At 43.4% G+C, this 18,183-nt stretch overlaps 2 protein-coding genes across 2 annotated transcripts in view; one reads left to right on the plus strand and one right to left on the minus strand.

The window, feature by feature from the left end:
• The window catches only part of LOC127209174 (histone H2A type 1-B), a 190,752-nt gene that overhangs the window by 55,109 nt on the left and 117,460 nt on the right, over positions 1–18,183 (plus strand). The window lies entirely within an intron of this gene.
• LOC127209183 (histone H2A type 1-B) overlaps positions 1–18,183 on the minus strand; it is a 92,307-nt gene that overhangs the window by 23,716 nt on the left and 50,408 nt on the right. The gene's annotated exons all lie outside the window — the stretch shown is intronic.

Below are 18,183 nucleotides of genomic sequence, written 5' to 3' on the forward strand. Positions count from 1 at the left end.
GATGGGTTTTCTCATTCTTGTACTTCCTAGAATCTGGAGACCACAGGGCCCATGGAAGGTTCCCTGAACCTTCACTTGAGAGAGTCTCTATGGTCTGTGGAGAGTTCCCAGAATTCTCCACCAAGAGATGCTTGTGGGGCTGTGGAAAGTTCCTGCAACCTTCAACTAAGCACCCTGCACACAAGACTGGGGACTCCTGGAGCTCCTGAGAGACCTGAGCAAGGTGCCTCTTACTTAGGGTCTGTGAGTAGCCTTGTCCTGCCATTTTGCCTGTGTCGGACTCATGGTCTGGTAAGATGGAGAAAAGACTCCCATCTGGCTGCAAAACTGTCATATTAAGATAGAGGGTGTTAAAAAGTGGGCAGCGGAGGTTAGAGGTGAACGGTGGAGCTGTACAAAGGGATGGAATCACACCATGCAACAGATCCATTTAAGAGGTTTAATAGGGAGATACAGGAACCGTCTCTGGAGACACATGTGGAGAGAGAGAGAGAGAGAGAGAGAGAGAGAGAGAGAGAGAGAGAGAGAGAGAGAGAGAGAGAGAGAGAGAGAGAGGTAGAAAGAGAAGGAGAAAGGAGGGAGAGAGAGGGAGAGACAGGGAGAGACAGGGAAGGAGAGAGAGCAGGAGCCTAGGCGCAAGCCATGCAGAGGGTGTCTTTTATTTGGCCCAGGGCAGGGCCACGCCCCCCGTGGAGGTAAGCAGTGACATCACAGGTAGGCAGACTGTAGCAGATTCCTAACAGAGGGAAATGAGGGAAGAGAAGGTTGAAGATGGGGAGTGAAAGAAACTGCTACTTGCGAGCTACAAGATGGCTCTGCCAGGCCTACTTGTGACTTGGGGCTGGTGAGTGGTTGAGAATAAGGGAGGTCTGTCTTTGTGGAGGGCTGAGGTTTCCAGTAGACCTTGAATGTCCTTCCTGAGTTTTGGCACAAAATGTTAGATTTCTGAGGCAGCCTAAGGAGACAGTGGGCTAAGAGACCGACCATTTATGTTAGCACACCCAGTGAGGGAGCCTCCTATTGGAAACTGAGGGTCTGCCAAGAGAAAAACCCTTATAGGGGCAGGGTGAGGAACTTAGGAATTAAGAAATAGTTGCAGCCATGGGGGGGGGGGGTGGTTTCTACGTGTCTTTCCTGCTGTCTCTCCTTCTTGAAATTGCTGGGCTAAGAGAACACAGACCATCCTCTCTGTGCGGGCTCATGTTGCTGAACAAGCTCATCTGTAATCGCGTGTGAATCCCATTTTACAACTGACCACTCAGGAGCAAGTTAAAAGCCATCTTGAAGGTGTATGATCGTAATAGTACTTAGGACCTCAATTACATTAAGAGATTTATTCTAGTATTCCTACCACAAAGGTCAGCCTGCCTCAGTGTACCCCTGGGATACCCTAGCAAAAGCCTTTCACAAGCAAATCAAAAAAAAGGACAGGGCACCTAGAACTGTTGGGAAGAAGGCAGTTCAATGATTGTTCTGTTATGGAATGGATATGCCTTCCCAGTGAGCAATCACTCCAGGCACTTTGAGATTCATGTAATGAGATTAGTGTAATGATTGTATACAACTGCTCTGAACAGAACAGCTTAACAGTTTAGAAGGCTTCATGGCCCCAGGTTACACTTTGAGCAATTAAACATGTTTCACAGAATGAAATTCTAAGGCTTGGACAAATGAGATTACAATGTAAAACATTGTCAGTTTTCTGGAGACAGAGCAGGGCAGTTGTCAAGCAGGGCTGGACCTTTCAGCAAGGCTCATCTTCTCCAAACTGCCTGGTGGAGAGGCATGCTCTGTAACAAAATTTTACTTTTGTGCAACATAATATTTTTCAAGCAAGCTTATTGGTAAATCTCTTATAACACCAGTTTATTGCTTCCATTTCCTCTTTCAGTTCTGACTACAAGACACCCTGTCTAATTTCCCACACCTCTAACCAAAAAGAAAGAATAGAAATGGCTATAAGGCATTTCATGTTGGAAAGTGTGATGGCATGTGGCCTGATAGGAGAGTAGATCAAAGAACACTTTAGTTTGAAGCTAGTTTAATTTCATAAAGACACTCAAAGCAGGGACATATATACAGGCTCAGACAGAGAGAGAGAGAGAGTAAAATTCCAAGGGCCTACATGAAGGAGATTAAAAAAAAAACAAAACACCTAAAATTGAACAAGAAGCATTTTTGTAAATTAATCTGCAAGACAGGTCAGGTTATTATTTATGAGGGAAAGAGGAGGAATTTTCACATGTTTGGCTTTGTCCTCAGGAAGCAAAGCAAAATGTACATTTAAATCATGAAGTTCTTTATTTTTTTTTTAAAGATTTATTTATTATGTAAACAGTATGCATCAGATCACATTATAAATGGTTGTGAGCCACCATGTGGTTGCTGGGAATTGAACTCATGACCTCTGGAAGAATAATCAGTACCCTTAACTGCTGAGTCATCTCTCCAGCCCAATCATGAAGTTCTTGAAGGAAGACATTTTAAGAATACATTTTTGGATATCTTTAATTGCTGTTCTCTTCCAGGTCATCTTAGATCATAGTATTGCTAGGTGCAGTAAATAATATCTCATCAAAAGTGTGCTGGGCCTAATGTGCACGCATGACTTTGAGACACATTGGGACTTGTGTTAGTGTGGTGTAGACTTACTGAAATGCATCAGTGATGTGTAGTGATGTGTATTGCTCACCCTGAAGACTGCAGAGCCCCTGATGGGAACTGCTTGCTCCCTAGAGAGGTAGCCACTGTCTGATGATGCATTGAAGGGTCTTACTAGACCACAAGATGCTAGTTTGTAAAGTAAATTGGAGCAGGTCCTTGCTTTACATATGCTGTAGCTCCAGGACTTGGGAGTTAGTGGGGGTGGGGGGTGAGGCAGGGATGAGGGCTTCAGGGTCATTTGTGAGTTCTAGGCCAGCATGGGTTACAAGAGGCCCTGTCTCAAATTGAAAGCAAACCCAAAAGTCAACCAACCAACCAAGTAACCAACCAACCAGCCAACCAACCTTCCAACCCCCCCAACTCACCAACAAACCAACCAAAACAATTGGCCAGAATTCTCTGATGAGATTTGCCCTATGAAATATCCCTCCACATCCACAAATTGTTTTATTCACACTTCCCTAAATAAAACTTAAAAATCACATCATCTTAAAAATACATCCTAAGGTTTTACTTTATGGGTGTGGCCTCAAAGAAGGAAAGTTTATGTTTGCTTTTGCCTTCTAAAATGTATCAGTTCTAGAATATGTTTATGTTGGTTATTAAAATAACACATACGGCCGGGCATGGTGGCACACGCCTTTAATCCCAGCACTCAGGAGGCAGAGGCAGGCAGATCGCTGTGAGTTTGAGGCCAGCCTGGTCTACAAAGTAAGTCCAGGATGGCCAAGGCTACACAGAGAAACCCTGTCTCGAAAAACCAAAAAAAAAAAAACCCCAAAAAACAAAACAAAAAAACCCCACATACATATTAATTATACATTATAAGTACTATAAACGTGAATATATTATAATATAATGTAAGTATATTAGCCTGAAAACAACTCATGCATGGATTTGAACAAAGCCTGGGTAGTGTTTACAGGAGAGTGCCACAGAGCAATCTTACTGTCATACAAAAGACTGAGTCTCCACATATTAGTGATAGAAATGGACACGGTAAGTGCCGAGAGGAAGGCCAGACACTCTGAAAAATCTTCCCAAAGCAAAACACCTACGCCCCTAAGGACCTCTGAAACTCACCCACACATGAGCCCATCCTTGCCTGCTTAAAGAACAAGTACACAACGAAGGAGAAGTCCTTGAAACTCCAGAACAACACATACCTAAGACCTCAGACAGGTTGTGAGCATGCCGACGAGGATTCCTTGGATAAATGCCTCGAGATCTGGGCCTTCATATTTGCCTCCTGGAGAAAAGAGTTCCAGGTTCTTTTGCAGAATGAAAATGCCTAGACTAGGATCAAGGGTAAATTCAAGAGAATAATCATAATTTAAAAAGGAGCTAGGGGTGTTTGTAAAACTGGCAGAAGGTGGAGGAAGAAACTAACTGTACCCAAAAATTAGTGTAAGGTTTTCAAGTGTCCTGGAATTAAAATTATGCAGCCTCGCAGCGCCGCCTTGTGTTTCCGAGGAGATCATGCATGTTTCTAAGGGGTGTCTTTTGGCTGGCCGGGTTCCCTTAGGTTTAGACAAGTTTATTGAGCTGTTGATCGTGTGTCTTTCATGTGACAGACTCACCCCCGAGGTCTTTGAATGCTGAAATATACAGTTATAAATAAATTTCATGATGTCAAAGAGAAAAGCAGACAACTTGGAGTGTCCATCATTTCACCAAATAGGAATCTTCCTCACACTTCCCCCAGACAAGTGGAGAATTTCAGAGTTTGAACTCCTCAAATAGAATTTCAATAAAACTAACAATTTATCAATAAACAACAAACTAAAGATTTGTTAAAGGTTTATGTAAATAGAAAGGGGCAAAGTAAAGCAAAGCCCCAAATGGCCCCCTAATTTGAATAGGAGCAAGCAGAAATGATCCTAAAATGAGTATCCGACAATAACATGCAATACGTGTCTAACTGTGGAGCTGCAGAAGGCTTCAGACTGGCAGAGTTGTAAAAGAAAGGTTTTGAGACCGCTCAGCAAGCAAACGCATTACTGCCAAGCTTGGCTCCTTGGGGGGTCTCATCTCTAGGACCCACAGGGTGTTAGGAGAGTTTGTTCCGTGGGGTTCACAAATAGTTGACTGTTTCAGATTAGCAATGGCTAGAAATGCAGAAAGCACAAGAGGGGGGAAAAAGGAAAATATTTTTTAAAAGGCAATAAAAACAAAAGAATAAAAAAGCTTCATTGCCGGCGTGGTGGTGCACGCCTTTAAACCTAGCACTTGGGAGGCAGAGGTGGGAGGATCTCTGTGAGTTCAAGGCCAGCCTAGTCTACAAAGAGAGTTCCAGGACAGCCAGGGCTGTTACACAGAGAAAGCCTGTCTCAAAAAACAAACAACAACAACAACAATAACAAATCTCAAGTAGGCAATAAAACCTAAGCTATTTCACAGCTAGCTTCCCCTAAGTTGAGGTAACTGAGGGTCGGCTTGATTAAAAAAAAAAAAAAAAAGCTTCATTGAGGCAGGGTGACAATTCCTGCCAGGATGTGAGGGCAAATGTGGAGTTGGGAATCAGAGCTGTTGGGTGTGTGTTAGGCTTTTTAAAGCCCCTGGGCTCTCCTATTTTTCTCACTCTTTTCCAAAATGGGCCAGAGCCAGCTGGAGGAAGAAAATCCAGAAGCCATTGCCTGCTTTGTCCATCTGCCTTCTAGTGCACCGTCACTCTGACTGCCACATGCACACAATACACAAAATGCAACAAAGTAAATGTAAAAAAAAAAAAAAAGGTGATTTTATACTTTCAATTGTGGGGTAACCTTTCAATATACTACCCTTAGAAAGTCATGTAACAAGTAGTGAACTTTGTCTAGGATTAGAGAAGATTTAAACACAACAGACAAACTATAATACAGAGAATAATTTTTTTGAAGCATACACTGTATATCTTAAATAATTCAGTCTTGACCTCAGAAAAATATTATTAGAGAGAGTGAAAAATTACCTTTTTGTGCACTGTACTTTTCTCATAATCTAATTAAAGAGCAATACCAGCAGAAACATAGAAACTGTACAGTATAATAAAGAAGCCAGAAGAGGGGAAAATTAAACAAGGGAGAAATAAATTTTTATTTATTTATTTAATTTATCTTTTCGGTGCTGGAGTTTGAACCCAGGGCCTCCGACATGCTAGATAAATATACTTCCACTGCACTTCTTTCTTAGCCTCCATTCCCTGTTTAATCTTGAGACAAGGTCTCACGAAGTCTCATAGGCTGGACTTAAACTCATTCTGTGGATTATAAATCTTGATCTTATAATCCTCCTGCCTCAGGCTGTAAATAGCTTGGATTACTGTTCTGTACCATCAGGCCTAGCCCATCTAGAAACAAATTTAACAGAACAGGAACTAATTAAGTAAAAATTAGGCATTATCCACAAGTCAAAACCTTGTCTAGGAAAGAAAGATTCACACATTTGTGTATGTGTGAGTGTGTGTGAGTGAGTGTATGTGTGTGAGCATGTGTGTGCATGTGTGAGCATGTGTGTGCATGTACGTATAATAGTAATTAAGAGGGGAAAGTAACTACCAGAGAGGAGCTTTGAGAAGTCTCAAGACACAAAGCACGGTGGCACAAGCCTGCCTTTTCAGCACTTAGGATGTCAAGTTAGGCAGATGGGTTGTTCAAATCCAGCCTGGACTACACACTGACACCCTGTCTCAAATAACAGTAACCAACCCTGAGCACAAGACAGTACAAAGCCACAAAGACTGCTATGCATAACTTTAAAGCATTAAGAAAAAAAGAATATTATGATTTTTGAGTAAAAAAGAAAATTAATGAATAAAAACCCCAGAAATTAGGGTGTTCAGTTAGGGTATTTCACCAACAATAGCAATGCAAAGCCTTATTGGGTCTGACAAATTTTGGCAAACTTAAAAGATTTGATCTTTATTTTTCAGACTTTGTTTCAACAGAATAATAGTTTTTATTTCCCCACTTTTAAGTTATGTATTCTTATTACTTAAACTGAAGAAAACAAGGGGGAAGGCACTAAAAAGAAAGAAAGAAAAGAAGAGAGAGAGAGAGACAGGAAAAAAATTATATGTTGTAGCTAATGTGCATGTTAAAGTATGTGTACCTAAGAAAAAACAGAAAAAAACAGAACAACAATAAAAAAAAAAAAAAGCAGGATTTGTTCCAAGAAACAAACAAAAAACTAACAAAATAGAACAAAGCTAAAGCCCTCATGTCATAAAGGTACCAATATGAGCGACCCAGAGGAAGAGGGCTCCTGGGACAGGTGAGGAGCAGTGCTGTACTGTGCAGAGAACTCTCAGAGTTGGGGTACGGCCCTGGGTCCCTGATATGATCTCTACTGGACACGGCCAGGCGGAGCCTGCAGGGCAGGAGAGGGTGTGAGTAGACGATGAAATAAAGAAAGCCTATCTCATAATCTCGCTCTGGGGAGTGTATTCAGAGCTGCCCACAGATTAGGGCAAGCGCTGTACCACCAAGCCAGGTATATGTAGCCCCATATTTGGTTTTGAAAATAATTCAGCTCTCAATGGTAGCAAATAGGAATATTTCAACTGAGTTCATGGGTTTGCCGACGCACCTTAGAAAGTCCCTGTCAGAAAGAGGGAACTTTGGCAATGTGACGATTCTGGTTTCCAGAACAAGTGTTCTAGATGCACATGAAGAGAGCTGAAAACTTTGGAATTATGAAAGATCCATTTACATGTATAGGCCAACTGTTATGTTTATATTGTGATGACTATTTTTTAACATATCTATACCTTCAAAAAAAGCCCTAAAGAGTCAATACTGTGCTGAACTATAATGGGTCTTTAGTAGAATGTCTAAACAGAAATATTGCTACTGATGAACCAAAATCATTAATATGGCTATAAAAATCAAAACAAAAACAAAAATCATACCAAACCAAACCAAAAACAAAAACAAAAACAAAACAAAAAAACAAACAGAGAGAGAGAGAGAGAGAGAGAGAGAGAGAGAGAGAGAGAGAGAGAGAGAGAAGAAAGTAAAAGAAAGGGGCCCAAAGAGAGGGCTCAGCAGTTCAGAGCACTTGACCCTCTTGCAGAGGCACGTGCTCACTTCCCAGTCCCCACATGGGTGCTCACAACACCCCAAAAATCTTAGTTCCAGGGGATCCAACACCTTTTTATATCTTCTAGGAGTCTGTTTGCAAGTGGGTGGGTCATTTACATGCATGAGGGCAAATACAGATACACCTAAAATTAAAAAAAAAAAAAAAGAGCAAAGAAAGAAGTTGAGGTGGGTCTTGGCTTGTCAGCCATCTTCAGCGTCCTTCCTAAGTTTTATTTTCAGCTAAAACTTTATGGTGCAAACTGAGCATGCGTAGAAGCATTCCTGTCCATCACTTTAATTGCCATGACCTTTAACAGAGCATGCCCAGGGATGGGCCAAGGCCTCTATAAACATATACACACTCCCTGAACAAAATCCCCATGCTCTGGGAAAGATTTCTGTGCTCTTCCTGCCCACTTTGGATAAATCTTTCTTCACTCTTTTATTCCTGAAGGCAATCATTTTAGCTTTGCTCTCACTTAAATGTGAACCCACTGGGCTTAAATACACAGGTCAATGAAACGACGAGTTTACCAGCTTTGTGTACAGGAGCGTGAGTGAGAGGAGACTTACAGGTGGGCGGTTGATTCAAAAATAGCCACACCACTGAGCAATCCCACAGCACCATGGTGGATGATGTCACTGGATGCTGTGTCATGGAGTCCCTTCCTCAGCTCACCATCCTATGGGCTCTAGCCATAGGCAGTCGGGAAGCAGGTGGAAGAAGTGGCTGGATTCTCAGTTGAGGGTCTTCATCATCTCTGCCCCCCCCCCCCCCCCCCCCCCCCCCCCGTCCCCTGCCTTCTACTAGGGAGCTCACACAATCTCATCACCAAAGACCTGGCTATGACTCTGTAGTTGTTTATTTTGTTGATGGGACTTCTGGGTCAAGGTTACCGGTGTTTCATGATGGATGGATGGGATGGTCATGCTGTGCTATGAGGAAATAGCTGAACTGCAACATCCCTGACTGGGGTGGGGTTGCTGAGTGGGTGTGGGCCTGCTCTGTGGAACGAGAAACACCTGCTCATCATGGATGCTAGTGGGTGCCTGAAGGGGGAAAAGTGGAAATTTCACTATCTTGTGAGAAGCTACTTCATTTGCTAATTTAGTATGTTTGAGGGGAGGACGGAGGACAACCATCAGCACATAAGCACATGGGAATAGTAATCCATACTAGAAAAATCAGGTCCCAGGATTTCTTGAACACAACAGACCTACCATAGATGAACCTGGACACCACTAACACCATGATGGTGACAGCTTCCACCAAAGTGTCACGTTGATGTGGTCACTACATATTCTATAAGACAACATTTGTACTTCATTCTGCAGAGAACTTCATGAACAAATGGCAAGTGACTTGTTTGTTCCAAGTTCTACTTCAGTCTATCTGTCATCAAAAAGAGTGGCTCAGCAGGAATGTAGGACACAGGGTATTAGTGTGCTTGAACTCTCCCCTTGCTACAGCAAACAAACAAACAAACAAACAAAAATAAAACAACAACAACAACAACAACAACAACAAAAAACCAAGGGGAAAAACACCAAAACCATGAAACTCAGAGTCAGCAATGACCACCTGACCAGAGGAGCAAGACTAAGGCTCAAAATGATCGACTGCCTTTGTTTTTTCTCCCTAAACAATCTACTGGGCAACCATAAGCTATAACCCACCGTGTTCTCAAATTGCTAGGTCTCTGAACAAAACACAGTGGAGAGATTAAATTCCTATTTTTTTCCCACATAGCACAGATCCAGGGAGGGGTGGTGTGTGCAGTTTCAGGGTTAATATCAATAATTAAAACTGCAACAAAGGGTCCTGTGTTTGTGAATGGCCAGTAATGAAGGGAAATCAGAAATCAGGAATTCTTGGCAAACTGTAGTGGATGAAACCAACATAGCTTGTGAATTCGTTTTCAATAAATTTTGAAAGTATGGAAACATACCATTGTACCCACTTATTCCATCAATATTCCTGGCTTAGTGTGCTTACAACAGTATTACTTGTCACTGATGATGAATTTTTAAAAATGATCACTGAATTGGCATCTCTCTCTCTCTCTCTCTCTCTCTCTCTCTCTCTCTCTGTAGTACATGCACATGTGCAAGCTGGTGAGGTTTTTAATTTTGTTTGCTTTTGTTTTGTTTTTATTTTTATCTACTTGTTACAAGCTAGGGACATTAGGAAGAGGCAAGTTCAATAGACAAAATGCTTCCATGAGATTGGCCTGAAGACAAGTCCATAAGGACATTTTCTTGTTTAATTATTATTGGAGGGCCCAGCCGACCATGGGCAATGCTACCCCTGGGCAGGTGCTCTTGGACAAAGGAAGAGGAAGGAGAAGGAGGAGGAGGAGGAGGAGGAGGAGGAGGAGGAGGAGGAGGAGGAGGAGAACAAGCCAAGCAAGCCATGAAGAGAGATCCAGTAAGCGTGCTCATTCATGGCACCTGATTAAATTCCTGCCTATGGGTTCCTTCTCTGCTTGAGTACCTGCCCAGACCTCCCTCAGCAATGGCCATTTACCGGGAAGTGTGAGCTGAAATGAAACCTTTCCTTCCAAAGTTGGTTTTGGTTATAGGGTTTTATTACAGCAACAGAAATTCTAATTAAGACAGTATTTTATCACAGCAATAGAGAAACCTAACTAAGACAGAAATTGGTACTCGGAGTGGGGTATGGCCATGATAGGCCTGACCATGTTGTTTTTGGAAGGATTTTAGAAGTGTTTGGTATTTGGGGCTGGAAAAGCTCTTGAACATTCAGAGCTTAGTCACCTGTATTTCATCACAGCAATAATAACCTTAACTAGGACAGGCTGGTAACTCCAGCTGTGTTTAACAAAAAGACCGCCATGATTAAGATGAAATGTATTTCCTCAGGGTGAGTGCACAGAGCCTGTGGTCCATGGGCTGAGGGTGTGCCAAGACCACATCTCAAGCTGGCAGCTTACTTTGGTCATATGTAAGAGCCTTCCATGCTGTGTTTGTTTGGGCAATGCGGAAGCTGCAGCATTGAAGGAGTCCTGGATTGGCACTGTGAGAGCAGAGGCTGCAGCACTGAAGGAGTTCTGGATTGGCACTGTGAGAACGGAGGCTGCAGCACTGAAGGAGTCCTAGATTGGCACTGTGAGAACGGAGGCTGCAGCACTGAAGGAGTCCTGGATTGGCACTGTGAGAGCGGAGGCTGCAGCACTGAAGGAGTCCTGGATTGGCACTGTGAGAGCAGAGGCTGCAGCACTGAAGGAGTCCTGGATTGGCACTGTGAGAACGGAGGCTGCAGCACTGAAGGAGTCCTGGATTGGCACTGTGAGAGAGGAGGCTGCAGCACTGAAGGAGTCCTGGATTGGCACTGTGAGAGCGGAGGCTGCAGCACTGAAGGAAGGAGTCCTGGATTGGCACTGTGCGAGAGGCCAGGAACAGCTACTGGTTGGTGCCGATGCAGCCTCAGGTGTAGTGGGGATCCCAACATCCTGGAGATGCCAGGTATGGTACCATGACCAAGGACAGCTACAGCAGTGAAGTAAAGCTGGCTTGGGCCTTAGAGACAAGCTGGGTTTGTGCTAGAGGAAAAGGACTCCTTGTCTTCTTTTGCTTTTGGATCCCGGAAGGTAACAGGTGCATTTCAGACATCAGACACTAAACTTTTTACATTGTTATAATTTCATTTTTTGTTTTTGTTTTCCAGACAAGTTTTTTTTTTTAAATGTTATTTTGGCTGTATTGGACTTACTTTGTAGACCAGGCTGGCCTCGAACTCACAGCGATCTGTCTGCCTCTACTTCCCCAGTGCTGGGATTAAAGGCGTGTGCCACATGCCTGACTATAACCTCATTTTTAACTGTTCCTGGTTCTTCACTATTGGAAGAACAATTATGTAACTAAGTTAAGAGACTTTGAACTTAAAAAAGACATTGAAATTTTAAGAATTTTGGAAACTGTTAAATGTGAATTATATTTTATGTTTTAGAATAAATAGGTCTTAGGCTATGAAGTTATGGTTTGAGGTGTTTTGGGTTGAGACAGAGTTTCACTCTTTAGCCCTGACTAGTCTGGAACTCAAAGCAATTCTTGCACCTCAGCGGAGATTATAGAGATCAAATTCAAGAGCTGTCTACCTCTGCTTCCCAACTCGAGTTAGAAGTGTGCAACACCATGCCTAGGCTTTTTTTTTTTTTTGTTACCTTTAAGATATGTATGTATGTATATATGTAACTGACATGTAGGTATTTGTGTCTGCATAAGATTATCGTTTTTAAAATGATGTATTGCCGGGCGTGGTGGTGCACGCCTTTAATCCCAGCACTTGGGAGGCAGAGGCAGGCGGATCGCTGTGAGTTCGAGGCCAGCCTGGTCTACAAAGTGAGTGCAGGATGGCCAAGGCTACACAGAGAAACCCTGTCTCGAAAAACCAAAATAAACAAACAAACAAACAAACAAAAAGATGTATTTATAGGTCTGGTTGGTGGGCAGTAGATTCTTACGGTTGATTTCAGTGTCAACTTGCCATAAGTCATAATCATGAGTGGAGAACCTCAATGAAGAACCATTCTAATGTGTTAATTGATCTGGGAAGGGCTTCCTTGACCTTAGGGGGTACCTCCTGTTAGCAGCCCAGATACAGAGGGTTTGGGAGCAGAGCGGTGACTCATCTGTTACTCACATAGTCTTCCCTCTGTTGCCAAGTTGCTTTATCCCGTTGCTGTTGCGGCTTCTTTCAGTGATGGGACCATTGCTTCCAGCTTTCCATTCCAGACTAAGGCCTAGCTCTCCAGGGACCTTCAAGATTTTCATTGCCGAACTGGGGCTGTTGAGGCATCTATCTTAGTGGACGGAAGAGCTACTGGGTTGTCAGGCTCTCAGTGAAAGCTGGGCCTACTCAGCTGCAGAGGCAGTGACAAAGCTCTTTTAACTAAAATTTGCTTTTGTGTAACTTAATATTTTCTAAGCAAGATTATTGGTAAAATCCTGTATAACACCAGTTTATTGCTTCCATTTCCCCCTTCACATTTTATATATAAACAAGGGTCCTTGGGTTATGAGTTAGGTTTTCAGCTACTAGAGAGAAGGTTAGGGATTGTTATGACAAAACTTTTCCTGGAGGAAACACAGCAAGGTGTCTAATCAGCCCAGACAGGGAACCCACGGCAGAATGATGTGAGGATACCACCAAAGTCCTACTTGGTGAGCCAATAGATCTTACTGGGTTACTTACAGGAATATGGCTGACAGATTTCTTAACAGGAGCAGAGATGACTCAGACAGCTGTATCATCAAAGCCCACCCCAGCATGGGGGTCAGCTTACAAATCTGGAAACCTGGAGCTCACTGCACAGGTTGAAGAGTGAATGTTCTTTCCAGACTCCTTAGTTGATTTAAACTTCCCCTAGGCAGCTGATCTGGTTTCTGTTTTTCTGGGCACCTGGTCTGGCCTGGTCTGAGAGTGATTTTTTTTTTTTTTTTTCCAGTTTGGTTCTCCATCTGAGAGGTCTCTCAGCTTTTACAGTTTACTCTGGAAGAAAGGGGCCTAGGGAATCTGGTCAGGTTCAGGGACTTCTGGAAGCTATTTTAAGTTATTACATTGTTACTTAAGAAACATCCTGCAGTTTAGAACGTTTTAATCTCAGAGGAAACTGTTACACAAGTTCCCTCAGGAGGCAGGGAAACGGGTTTGACCCTCTTATTTTCTTCCCTTGTCTTCATTCCTTGTCCTCATGCAGAGCCTTCAGGAATAGTTGGAAGAGAAAGGAAAAGACCAAATTCTTCAACCTGGTCTTCTTTATTTTTAATTAAAAGAAAAAGGTGTGTGTGTGTGTGTGTGTGTGTGTGTGTGTGTGTGTGTGTGTGTGTGTGTGTGTGTGTCTGTTTGCAGGTACAACTAGGTCAACCTCAGATGTTCTTTCTCACACATTGTCCAGCTGTGCACCATTTTTTCCCCCTCTTTCATTTTTTAAGGCAAGGTCTCTCATTGGCCTAGAATTCATCAGGTAGGGCAGGCTGCCTAGCCAGGGAGTCCAGAGATTTGCCTGTTTCAGACTTCTGCATACAGGTTTTGTAGTGTTCTGGGGGGGGTGTCCTAATTGAGCTCATAGGGCAAGCACATTACCCACTGGGCTGTATCCTGAGCCATATTTTTATGTGTAAATAATTCCAGCAGAGTTTTACACTCCTGCATTTTATGTCCTGTGACCACCCAAGTTTATAGGATTGCTCTCCACTCTGTGGGAACATGAGGATGCTGTGGCTTGAGGTCATAAGCCCAGGTTGTCTAAAGGGGAACCAAGGGTATGAATTAACGCAAAGCAAAGCCCTCCAGTCAGGTCTTCACTGTGCCTGGTATCGACAGGAACCCATGAGAGAGACTTGTGGCAAGGCTACACAGAGAGACCTACCAGAGATGGGACAGATTTTCTGCCACTTTTGCTCAGTGGCTCCAGTAGGACAGCCTCAGTCACTTTCGGGATCTCGCCTCTCTAGTTTAAAGCTAGATTTGTTATCTGGCAATAGTGTTTCAGGGCAATTAAAATAAAGTAATCAAGGTGTGTGATCCCCATACCAAGACCACCACTAGGATAATGTAGGAGTAAAAACCATCAGGTTCAGGCGGTACTCATTAGCAATTTGTTTTAAAAAAATCTTTGTGATAACTTGAGGCAAAAATTCATTTGAGAATGCTTCACCACCTTCGGATAATGATGCTAACCCTCAAATGAGTTAGCTAAACTGAAGCAATCTTCAGAGTTATTACCCACAGGGTCCACTTACTCATGAAAATGTGAAGCTAGCTAGGTATGTGGATCAATGGGCATATGTGTGCACAGATTGATGGTCTAGAAAGGGGTGTGGTGTGGAAGACGTGTTCATGTGCACGTGGAGCCCCGAAGTTGACGTCAAGTGTCTTCTTTGCTTTATATATTGGTGCAAGGTCTCTCATTGAGCCCCGAGCTTGCTGGTGCCTAGTCTAGTTATTCAGCATGTCCTGGGTTTTCCTCTGTGTCTGCTGGAACTACAGGAGGGCTAACATGTCTGCTGGCCTTTTATATGGGTTCCAGGGACTGGAAGTCCAGTGATCAGTCTCACACTGTTAGTGCTGTATCCACTGAGTTACCTGCCCCCCCCCCCCCCCCCGTTAGCTTCTAGCACATTCTTAGTCTCATACATAAAATAATTTTAAAATGTGCTGAGAAGGTAACTCCAGGATGATTTTGTTAGGGAAAACAGCAGGGCAGGCAATCTGGAGATCTCAGCAGCTGCCAAGAGCAGTAAGACAGGGAGGAGAAAGCCAAGTTTCTGAGGTGGAGGTTAAGAAAACAGGCAGGCTCAGAATGCTGAAAGTTGACAGCCACTGCCTCCTGAGTGCTAGGGTGACAGGCTTGTGTCACCATGCCTGGCTCTAAGTATACATCGCATTGTGTCATTCCTCATAACTTGTCTTTTGGTGTCTTCTTCTTCTTCTGTTTATTGTCATTTTCACCTTTCTACTTTAGTCTGCTCTTCCTTAGATTGCAAAACAGGAAAGTGCTTGCTGTCTTATATCAGAAGGTTCCACAGGCCACTGAGCAGACGTTTGTAAAGGTGGGCCACTGAATGTCACTGATGCTGTTGTGTCGGAGGTTGTGAACATGCTGTGGTTCACTTGTCCCAAAGGGGTTGTTTGACACAGGAGATCTGCTGCTGAACCAGAAAGGTTGTCATGCCCTGTGTCTCAGTGGCGCTGATACAGATACTCTCATGTCCCAGCAGCGTCTGGGAAGCAGCCAGCTGCAGGCAATAGCCCTGCCCCTCCTCCGGCCCCCAATTGGAGGAAAGATGACAACCACCAATAAGTGCCACATATATTTTTATTACATATATATATATATATATATATATATATATATATATATATTGTACCATCTTTGCCATCAGCATTGTTATTTTAAATTTTTTTATTATTAATTTATTCAGATTACATCTCAGTTGTTATCCCCTTGCTTGTCTCCTCCCATTCCTTCCTCCCTCCCTCTTTTACCCTTTTCCCCTCCCCTAGGTCTGTGACAGAAGAGGACCTCCTCCCCCACCATATAGTCACAGCCTATCAGGAAAAGAATAGCATCGTTATTTCTTCTAAGAGGGTTACTTAGGTGTGTGCATGTGTAATGGGTCATCAGGGATCTCTGCTCCAATTTACCTACCTGCAACACTTATAGATAATAGCTCCAGTTGTGGTTCCGAGTTCCACTTCTTTCCTCATGGGTCCAGGCCTTCTTGCTGCTGCTGCTGTTGTTGTTGCTGCTGCTGCTGCAGCACACTGAGCTGGGAAGGATGAAGCAGAGCCTGGAATGGGTGGGGGACAAGGGGGAGACGTCCTTCACAGAGCATTTTAGCACTACGGTTCTCTTAGACAATATTCAGGAAAATGGCTTATGACAGTTTACTTGGGGTAAACGGGGGCTATATGAACCTAGAGGAGGGGGAACGGATTTTTAGGGTGGGTGTACATCATTAGCTGGGGCTAAGATGCTCGAGATGCTTTTTTGGTGTGGAGGGCAATTGCAGGTGCTGGGCGACTGACTATGTGGTAGGGATCTTTAGACTACATGCTAGGGCAGGTAGGCACAGAACAAGGAGTGAGCGAGCCTTACTCCTGCTGGTCTCCAGATTGACAATTTCATGGTTTGGACACATATCAATCTAGCTCTATGCTGGCTTCCCCAGTCTCACAGTCCAGTGCCCCACACCAGTCACGCTTACTTACAAAATTATAAGACACTCCTGAATGATGTGATCTGGTGACAGATTCCTCAATTCCACTTCTTGGGTTGGATTCAAGTAGCTTATATACATTTTCTTTCTCCACCACCCTCTCTTCAGACAGTTTTCACGTAGCCCAGGGTGGTCTTGAATTCATTACACAGATGAAGCTAACTTTGAACTCTTGACCTTCCCGTTTCTATGTTGAACATGGTGGGGATACAAATGTGCTCTATCACACATGACCCCTCTCCAGCTGCTGTTGTTGTTTTGGATAGGGTCTTTCTCTGTAGCCCTGGTTGACCTGGAACTCACTGTGTAGACCTTGAACCTGCAGCCATCTTCCTGTGTCTGACTCCCAAGTGTTAGCACTAATATTCAGAGTTGACTCTCTTTGCCTAATCTCGTTAATTTGTGGTCTGAAAGGATTTCCCCATCTTCATTTCAATGCAATGAAATGACAAATAGAAAGACTCCAAATATTCTCAAACTAGTCACTAAATAACCACCACTAATTTCAGAGATTTATGTGAGTTACCTCAATCCCTAAAATAACTCTAGCAGACCAGTTTGGACCACTCATACAATTAAAACCATTTTAACAGCTCATTTTTGTCCTCTAGCCCATTTTCCACAGGCCTGTGTGCATTATAAATGAGTTAACTAAGTCATCCTACAAATAATTGGGTCTGTGTATGTGTGTGTGTGTGTGTGTGTGTGTGTGTGTGTGTAAGAGCCTTCACTAATAATAAGACAGTGTGAAGAGAGATGATACCCCTTTACCTGCAGCTTGTCTTGTCCTGTGCAGTTTTGATGATGGGAAATTGGGGCAATCAAGTCAACATGCATTAGTACGCATTGTAATCAATGTGAGTAAAGGAAGATAAAAATGGGAACAGAGGGGACATGTTACAGCTGATCAAATAGTATCACAGGTGTGGGGACACTTTAATTAGTCAACTCAACTCAACACTCAAGGATTAGAGAGTCTGTGATGGTGACCTAAAAGGGTGGTGGCAGGGATAGCTGAGAGCTTACATTTTGGTCCAAAAACAGGAGGCAGAGAGAGCTAATTGAGCATGGTGGGGATGCTTTGAACCTGAAAGTCTACCTCCAGTGACGTACCTCCTCCAGCAAGTCCACACCTCCTAGTACTTCCCCAAGAGTTCCACCAACTGTGGAGTAAATATGAGATTATGGAGGGCTCTCTCATTCAAACAATCATATCTTTTAAGACTATTTCGTTTCCCAAGTGACCCTGAGCTGCTTTGGATAGTCTGCTGGTGTCACTGGTGGTGGAAACACTGACCATGCCACATCTGTCTCTGGACAGAAAGACACTGAAGTTCATCAGTGTCGGCTGTCACTCCTGTGTATGAGGCCTAGGAATAAGTCATATTGTCAAGGTCCTGTGCTTTTCCTAGGCTGTCAATAGGTATCAGTACATTGGTTTGTTTGCTTTTTTTTTTTTTTTTTTTTTTTACATTTGGTGGCTTGTTTTATTGAGAAGCTTTCCTCAGGCACATGAGTGACAGGATTGTCATGTATTTCTCAAAGTCCAGTGAAGGTCTGGTCGCACTCTAGTTTCCCAGAGAAGATCGGGCAGTCCCTTTCATCCTGTTGGCTGGAGACAGGCAGGGCTACATGACTGAACTCAGAGGGGCGGCTAGGTCAGTGCTGGTCGAGGGTTTGCTCTGGATCCCCTGCACCAGCTCTTGGCCTCCGG

This window comes from Acomys russatus, chromosome 3 (assembly GCF_903995435.1).
Source record: "Acomys russatus chromosome 3, mAcoRus1.1, whole genome shotgun sequence".
Classification (NCBI taxonomy): domain Eukaryota; kingdom Metazoa; phylum Chordata; class Mammalia; order Rodentia; family Muridae; genus Acomys; species Acomys russatus.